Consider the following 9,789-nt stretch of genomic DNA (forward strand, 5'->3'; position numbering starts at 1 on the left):
GTGTCCTACCTGACAGGTCGCTCCTACCAGGTGGCGTGGCGAGAATCTGTCTCCGCACCACGTGCCCTCACCACTGGTGTCCCCCAGGGCTCAGTTCTAGGCCCTCTCCTATTCTCTCTATACACCAAGTCACTTGGCTCTGTCATATCCTCACATGGTCTCTCCTATCATTGCTACGCAGACGACACACAATTAATTTTCTCCTTTCCCCCTTTTGATTATCAGGTGGCGAATCGCATCTCTGCATGTCTGGCAGACATATCAGTGTGGATGTCGGATCACCACCTCAAGCTGAACCTCGGCAAGACGGAGCTGCTCTTCCTCCCGGGGAAGGACTGCCCGCTCCATGATCTCACCATCACGGTTGACAACTCCATTGTGTCCTCCTCCCAGAGTGCAAAGAGCCTTGGCGTGACCCTGGACAATACCCTGTCGTTCTCCGCTAACATCAAAGCGGTGACCCGATCCTGCAGGTTCATGCTCTACAACATTTGCAGAGTACGACCCTACCTTACACAGAAAGCGGCACAGTTCCTAATCCAGGCACTTGTCATCTCCCTTCTGGATTACTGCAACTCGCTGTTGGCTGGGCTCCCTGCCTGTGCCATTAAACCCCTTCAACTTATCCAGAATGCTGCAGCCCGTCAAGTGTTCAAACTTCCCAAGTTCTCTTATGTCACCCCGCTCCTCCGCACACTCCACTGGCTTCCAGTTGAGGCTTGCATCTACTACAAGACCATGGTGCTTGCCTACGGAGCTGTGAGGGGAACGACACCTCCTTACCTTCAGGTTCTGATCAGACCCTACACCCAAACGAGGGCACTACGTTCATCCACCTCTGGCCTGCTAGCTCCCCTACCTCTACGGAAGCACAGTTCCCGCTCAGCCCAGTCAAAGCTATTCGCTGCTCTGGCACCCCAATGGTGGAACAAGCTCCCCCACGATGCCAGGACAGCGGAGTCACTGACCACCTTCCGGAGACACTTGAAACCCTACCTCTTTAAGGAATACCTGGAATAGTATAAAGTCATCCTTCTTCTCCCACCCCCCATAATTTCTTTTTTTTAAAGGTGGTTGTCCCACTGGCTATCATAAGTTCAATGCACCAATTTGTAAGTCGCTCTGGATAAGAGCATCTGCTAAATTATGTAAATGTAAATGTAAATGTATAACTAATTTTGCCTGTGTCTAGATTGCTTTTTGGCACTAACTTAGCTAACCTCTTAGCTGAAGTGCTTGCCACTTAACCCAGAATTGTTCTAAACAATTACTAAACCGTGCCCTGTCGGTATTTTTCAGAATGAAGTTCTTGTCCTTCCGGCATTGTAGCGAAGCCAGGTAATCTTAGGGTAGGGGAGAAATTATTAAGTGGAAGGTTGATCACCGACTGCAGAATCCATTCTCATAGAATATTTGTTTGACTCCATCCATGTGAAGTCTATCGCAAACACAGACAAACCGGGAGAGAGGCTAGCCATAACAACAACATGTGGTCTAGAGAAGCAATCAACCACATGGACCTAGACACCATTAACATTCTAAAAAAGCAGTAACAAAAGTTCACTGTTACCCAAGCTGAGATTCCAGGAAATAAGAGTCCTAAATGCTTCTTAGGGCGGTTACTGACCAGTCGCTGACCTTAGGGCGGTTACTGACCAGATACTGATCTTAGGGCGGTTACTGACCAGTTACTGACCAGTTACTGACCTTAGGGCGGTTACTGACCAGTTACTGACCAGTTACTGATCTTAGGGCGGTTACTGACCAGTTACTGACCAGTTACTGATCTTAGGGCGGTTACTGACCAGTTACTGACCAGTTACTGACCTTAGGGTGGTTACTGACCAGTTACTGACCAGTTACTGACCTTAGGGCGGTTACTGACCAGTTACTGACCAGATACTGACCTTAGGGCGGTTACTGACCAGTTACTGACCAGATACTGACCTTAGGGCGGTTACTGACCAGTTACTGACCAGTTACTGATCTTAGGGCGGTTACTGACCAGTTACTGACCAGTTACTGACCTGTTACTGACCTTAGGGCGGTTACTGACCAGTACTGACCAGTTACTGACCTTAGGGCGGTTACTGACCAGTTACTGACCAGTTACTGACCTTAGGGCGGTTACTGACCAGTTACTGACCTTAGGGCGGTTACTGACCAGTTACTGACCAGTTACTGACCAGTTACTGATCTTAGGGCGGTTACTGACCAGTTACTGACCAGTTACTGATCTTAGGGCGGTTACTGACCAGTTACTGACCAGATACTGACCTTAGGGCGGTTACTGACCAGTTACTGACCTTAGGGCGGTTACTGACCAGTTACTGACCAGTTACTGACCAGTTACTGATCTTAGGGCGGTTACTGACCAGTTACTGACCAGTTACTGATCTTAGGGCGGTTACTGACCAGTTACTGACCAGATACTGATCTTAGGGCGGTTACTGACCAGTTACTGACCAGATACTGACCTTAGGGCGGTTACTGACCAGTTACTGACCAGATACTGACCTTAGGGCGGTTACTGACCAGTTACTGACCAGATACTGACCTTAGGGTGGTTACTGACCAGTTACTGACCAGATACTGACCTTAGGGCGGTTACTGACCAGTTACTGACCAGTTACTGATCTTAGGGCGGTTACTGACCAGTTACTGACCAGTTACTGACCAGATACTGACCTTAGGGCGGTTACATTTTACATTTTACATTTTAGTCATTTAGCAGACGCTCTTATCCAGAGCGACTTACAGTTAGTGAGTGCATACATTATTTTTTTTCATACCCCAGTGGGAATCGAACCCGCAACCCTGGCGTTGCAAACGCCATGCTCTACCAACTGAGCTACATCCATGCCGGCCATTCCCTCCCCTACCCTAGACGACGCTGGGCCAATTGTGCGCCGCCCCATGGGTCTCCCGGTCACGGCCGGCTACGACAGAGCCTGGATTCGAACCAGGATCTCTAGTGGCACAGCTTGCACTGCGATGCAGTGCCTTAGACCACTGCGCCACTCGGGAGGTCGACCGGTTACTGACCAGTTACTGACCATAGGGCGGTTACTGACCAGTTACTGACCAGATACTGACCTTAGGGCGGTTACTGACCAGTTACTGACCAGTTACTGACCAGATACTGACCTTAGGGCGGTTACTGACCAGTTACTGACCAGATACTGACCTTAGGGCGGTTACTGACCAGTTACTGACCAGTTACTGATCTTAGGGCGGTTACTGACCAGTTACTGACCAGTTACTGACCAGTTACTGACCAGTTACTGACCTTAGGGCGGTTACTGACCAGTTACTGACCAGTTACTGACCAGTTACTGACCTTAGGGCGGTTACTGACCAGTTACTGACCAGTTACTGACCTTAGGGCAGTTACTGACCAGTTACTGACCAGTTACTGATCTTAGGGCGGTTACTGACCAGTTACTGACCAGATACTGACCAGTTACTGACCTTAGGGCGGTTACTGACCAGTTACTGACCAGATACTGACCAGTTACTGACCTTAGGGCGGTTACTGACCAGTTACTGACCTTAGGGCGGTTACTGACCAGTTACTGACCAGATACTGACCTTAGGGCGGTTACTGACCAGTTACTGACCAGATACTGACCAGTTACTGACCTTAGGGCGGTTACTGACCAGTTACTGACCAGATACTGACCTTAGGGCGGTTACTGACAAGTTACTGACCAGTTACTGACCAATTACTGATCTTAGGGCGGTTACTGACCAGTTACTGACCAGTTACTGACCTTAGGGCGGTTACTGACCAGTTACTGACCAGATACTGATCTTAGGGCGGTTACTGACCAGATACTGACCTTAGGGCGGTTACTGACCAGTTACTGACCAGATACTGACCTTAGGGCGGTTACTGACCAGTTACTGACCAGATACTGACCTTAGGGCGGTTACTGACCAGTTACTGACCAGTTACTGATCTTAGGGCGGTTACTGACCAGTTACTGACCAGTTACTGACCTTAGGGCGGTTACTGACCAGTTACTGACCAGTCGCTGACCAGTTACTGACCAGTTACTGACCTTAGGGCGGTTACTGACCAGTTACTGACCAGATACTGACCTTAGGGCGGTTACTGACCAGTTACTGACCAGATACTGACCTTAGGGCGGTTACTGACCAGTTACTGACCTTAGGGGCGGTTACTGACCAGTACTGACCAGTTACTGACCTTAGGCGGTTACTGACCAGTTACTGACCAGTTACTGACCTTAGGCGGTTACTGACCAGTTACTGACCTTAGGGCGGTTACTGACCAGTTACTGACCAGTTACTGACCAGTTACTGATCTTAGGGCGGTTACTGACCAGTTACTGACCAGATACTGATCTTAGGGCGGTTACTGACCAGTTACTGACCAGATACTGACCTTAGGGCGGTTACTGACCAGTTACTGACCAGTTACTGACCAGTTACTGACCTTAGGGCGGTTACTGACCAGTTACTGACCAGTTACTGATCTTAGGGCGGTTACTGACCAGTTACTGACCAGTTACTGACCAGATACTGACCTTAGGGCGGTTACTGACCAGTTACTGACCAGATACTGACCTTAGGGCGGTTACTGACCAGTTACTGACCAGATACTGACCTTAGGGCGGTTACTGACCAGTTACTGACCAGATACTGACCTTAGGGCGGTTACTGACCAGTTACTGACCAGATACTGACCTTAGGGCGGTTACTGACCAGTTACTGACCAGATACTGACCTTAGGGGCGGTTACTGACCAGTTACTGACCAGTTACTGATCTTAGGGCTGTTACTGACCAGTTACTGACCAGTTACTGACCAGTTACTGACCAGTTACTGACCTTAGGGCGGTTACTGACCAGTTACTGACCAGTTACTGACCAGTTACTGACCTTAGGGCGGTTACTGACCAGTTACTGACCAGTTACTGACCTTAGGGCAGTTACTGACCAGTTACTGACCAGTTACTGATCTTAGGGCGGTTACTGACCAGTTACTGACCAGATACTGACCAGTTACTGACCTTAGGGCGGTTACTGACCAGTTACTGACCAGATACTGACCAGTTACTGACCTTAGGGCGGTTACTGACCAGTTACTGACCTTAGGGCGGTTACTGACCAGTTACTGACCAGATACTGACCTTAGGGCGGTTACTGACCAGTTACTGACCAGATACTGACCAGTTACTGACCTTAGGGCGGTTACTGACCAGTTACTGACCAGATACTGACCTTAGGCGGTTACTGACAAGTTACTGACCAGTTACTGACCAATTACTGATCTTAGGGCGGTTACTGACCAGTTACTGACCAGTTACTGACCTTAGGCGGTTACTGACCAGTTACTGACCAGATACTGATCTTAGGCGGTTACTGACCAGATACTGACCTTAGGGCGGTTACTGACCAGTTACTGACCAGATACTGACCTTAGGGCGGTTACTGACCAGTTACTGACCAGATACTGACCTTAGGGCGGTTACTGACCAGTTACTGACCAGTTACTGATCTTAGGGCGGTTACTGACCAGTTACTGACCAGTTACTGACCTTAGGGCGGTTACTGACCAGTTACTGACCAGTCGCTGACCAGTTACTGACCAGTTACTGACCTTAGGGCGGTTACTGACCAGTTACTGACCAGATACTGACCTTAGGGCGGTTACTGACCAGTTACTGACCAGATACTGACCTTAGGGCGGTTACTGACCAGTTACTGACCTTAGGGCGGTTACTGACCAGTACTGACCAGTTACTGACCTTAGGGCGGTTACTGACCAGTTACTGACCAGTTACTGACCTTAGGGCGGTTACTGACCAGTTACTGACCTTAGGGCGGTTACTGACCAGTTACTGACCAGTTACTGACCAGTTACTGATCTTAGGGCGGTTACTGACCAGTTACTGACCAGATACTGATCTTAGGGCGGTTACTGACCAGTTACTGACCAGATACTGACCTTAGGGCGGTTACTGACCAGTTACTGACCAGTTACTGACCAGTTACTGACCTTAGGGCGGTTACTGACCAGTTACTGACCAGTTACTGATCTTAGGGCGGTTACTGACCAGTTACCGACCAGTTACTGACCAGATACTGACCTTAGGGCGGTTACTGACCAGTTACTGACCAGATACTGACCTTAGGGCGGTTACTGACCAGTTACTGACCAGATACTGACCTTAGGGCGGTTACTGACCAGTTACTGACCAGATACTGACCTTAGGGCGGTTACTGACCAGTTACTGACCAGTTACTGACCTTAGGGCGGTTACTGACCAGTTACTGACCAGATACTGACCTTAGGGCGGTTACTGACCAGTTACTGATCTTAGGGCGGTTACTGACCAGTTACTGACCTTAGGGCGGTTACTGACCAGTTACTGACCAGATACTGACCTTAGGGCGGTTACTGACCAGTTACTGACCAGATACTGACCTTAGGGCGGTTACTGACCAGTTACTGACCAGTTACTGACCAGTTATTGACCAGTTACTGACCAGATACTGACCTTAGGGCGGTTACTGACCAGTTACTGACCAGATACTGACCTTAGGGCGGTTACTGACCAGTTACTGACCAGATACTGACCTTAGGGCGGTTACTGACCAGTTACTGACCAGATACTGACCTTAGGGCGGTTACTGACCAGTTACTGACCAGATACTGACCTTAGGGCGGTTACTGACCAGTTACTGACCAGTTACTGACCTTAGGGCGGTTACTGACCAGTTACTGACCAGATACTGACCTTAGGGCGGTTACTGACCAGTTACTGATCTTAGGGCGGTTACTGACCAGTTACTGACCTTAGGGCGGTTACTGACCAGTTACTGACCAGATACTGACCTTAGGGCGGTTACTGACCAGTTACTGACCAGATACTGACCTTAGGGCGGTTACTGACCAGTTACTGACCAGTTACTGACCAGTTATTGACCAGTTACTGACCAGATACTGACCTTAGGGCGGTTACTGACCAGTTACTGATCTTAGGGCGGTTACTGACCAGTTACTGACCAGATACTGACCAGTTACTGACCTTAGGGCGGTTACTGACCAGTTACTGACCTTAGGGCGGTTACTGACCAGTTACTGACCAGATACTGACCTTAGGGCGGTTACTGACCAGTTACTGACCAGATACTGACCAGTTACTGACCTTAGGGCGGTTACTGACCAGTTACTGACCAGATACTGACCTTAGGGCGGTTACTGACAAGTTACTGACCAGTTACTGACCAGTTACTGATCTTAGGGCGGTTACTGACCAGTTACTGACCAGTTACTGACCTTAGGGCGGTTACTGACCAGTTACTGACCAGATACTGACCTTAGGGCGGTTACTGACCAGTTACTGACCAGATACTGATCTTAGGGCGGTTACTGACCAGATACTGACCTTAGGGCGGTTACTGACCAGTTACTGACCAGATACTGACCTTAGGGCGGTTACTGACCAGTTACTGACCAGATACTGACCTTAGGGCGGTTACTGACCAGTTACTGACCAGTTACTGATCTTAGGGCGGTTACTGACCAGTTACTGACCAGTTACTGACCTTAGGCGGTTACTGACCAGTTACTGACCAGTCGCTGACCAGTTACTGACCAGTTACTGACCTTAGGGCGGTTACTGACCAGTTACTGACCAGATACTGACCTTAGGGCGGTTACTGACCAGTTACTGACCAGATACTGACCTTAGGGCGGTTACTGACCAGTTACTGACCTTAGGGCGGTTACTGACCAGTACTGACCAGTTACTGACCTTAGGGCGGTTACTGACCAGTTACTGACCAGTTACTGACCTTAGGGCGGTTACTGACCAGTTACTGACCTTAGGGCGGTTACTGACCAGTTACTGACCAGTTACTGACCAGTTACTGATCTTAGGCGGTTACTGACCAGTTACTGACCAGATACTGATCTTAGGGCGGTTACTGACCAGTTACTGACCAGATACTGACCTTAGGGCGGTTACTGACCAGTTACTGACCAGTTACTGACCTTAGGGCGGTTACTGACCAGTTACTGACCAGTTACTGATCTTAGGGCGGTTACTGACCAGTTACTGACCAGTTACTGACCAGATACTGACCTTAGGGCGGTTACTGACCAGTTACTGACCAGATACTGACCTTAGGGCGGTTACTGACCAGTTACTGACCAGATACTGACCTTAGGGCGGTTACTGACCAGTTACTGACCAGATACTGACCTTAGGGCGGTTACTGACCAGTTACTGACCAGATACTGACCTTAGGGCGGTTACTGACCAGTTACTGACCAGTTACTGACCTTAGGGCGGTTACTGACCAGTTACTGACCAGATACTGACCTTAGGGCGGTTACTGACCAGTTACTGATCTTAGGGCGGTTACTGACCAGTTACTGACCTTAGGGCGGTTACTGACCAGTTACTGACCAGATACTGACCTTAGGGCGGTTACTGACCAGTTACTGACCAGATACTGACCTTAGGGCGGTTACTGACCAGTTACTGACCAGTTACTGACCAGTTATTGACCAGTTACTGACCAGATACTGACCTTAGGGCGGTTACTGACCAGTTACTGACCTTAGGGCGGTTACTGACCAGTTACTGACCAGTTACTGATCTTAGGGCGGTTACTGACCAGTTACTGACCAGTTACTGATCTTAGGGCGGTTACTGACCAGTTACTGACCAGTTACTGACCAGTTACTGACCAGATACTGACCAGTTACTGACCAGTTACTGACCAGTTACTGACCAGTTACTGACCAGTTACTGACCAGATACTGACCAGTTACTGACCTTAGGGCGGTTACTGACCAGTTACTGACCAGATACTGACCTTAGGGCGGTTACTGACCAGTTACTGACCAGTTACTGACCAGATACTGATCTTAGGGCGGTTACTGACCAGTTACTGACCAGATACTGACCTTAGGGCGGTTACTGACCAGTTACTGACCAGTTACTGATCTTAGGGCGGTTACTGACCAGTTACTGACCAGATACTGACCTTAGGGCGGTTACTGACCAGTTACTGACCAGTTACTGACCAGATACTGATCTTAGGGCGGTTACTGACCAGTTACTGACCAGATACTGACCTTAGGGCGGTTACTGACCAGTTACTGACCAGATACTGACCTTAGGGCGGTTACTGACCAGTTACTGACCAGTTACTGATCTTAGGGCGGTTACTGACCAGATACTGACCTTAGGGCGGTTACTGACCAGTTACTGACCAGATACTGACCTTAGGGCGGTTACTGACCAGTTACTGACCAGATACTGACCTTAGGGCGGTTACTGACCAGTTACTGACCAGTTACTGATCTTAGGGCGGTTACTGACCAGATACTGACCAGTTACTGACCAGATACTGACCTTAGGGCGGTTACTGACCAGATACTGACCAGTTACTGACCAGATACTGACCTTAGGGCGGTTACTGACCAGTTACTGACCAGATACTGACCTTAGGGCGGTTACTGACCAGTTACTGACCAGTTACTGATCTTAGGGCGGTTACTGACCAGTTACTGACCAGTTACTGATCTTAGGGCGGTTACTGACCAGATACTGACCAGTTACTGACCAGATACTGACCTTAGGGCGGTTACTGACCAGTTACTGACCAGTTACTGATCTTAGGGCGGTTACTGACCAGTTACTGACCAGATACTGATCTTAGGGCGGTTACTGACCAGTTACTGACCAGATACTGACCTTAGGGCGGTTACTGACCAGTTACTGACCAGTTACTGACCAATTAC

This window comes from Coregonus clupeaformis, unplaced genomic scaffold, assembly GCF_020615455.1.
Source record: "Coregonus clupeaformis isolate EN_2021a unplaced genomic scaffold, ASM2061545v1 scaf1025, whole genome shotgun sequence".
Classification (NCBI taxonomy): domain Eukaryota; kingdom Metazoa; phylum Chordata; class Actinopteri; order Salmoniformes; family Salmonidae; genus Coregonus; species Coregonus clupeaformis.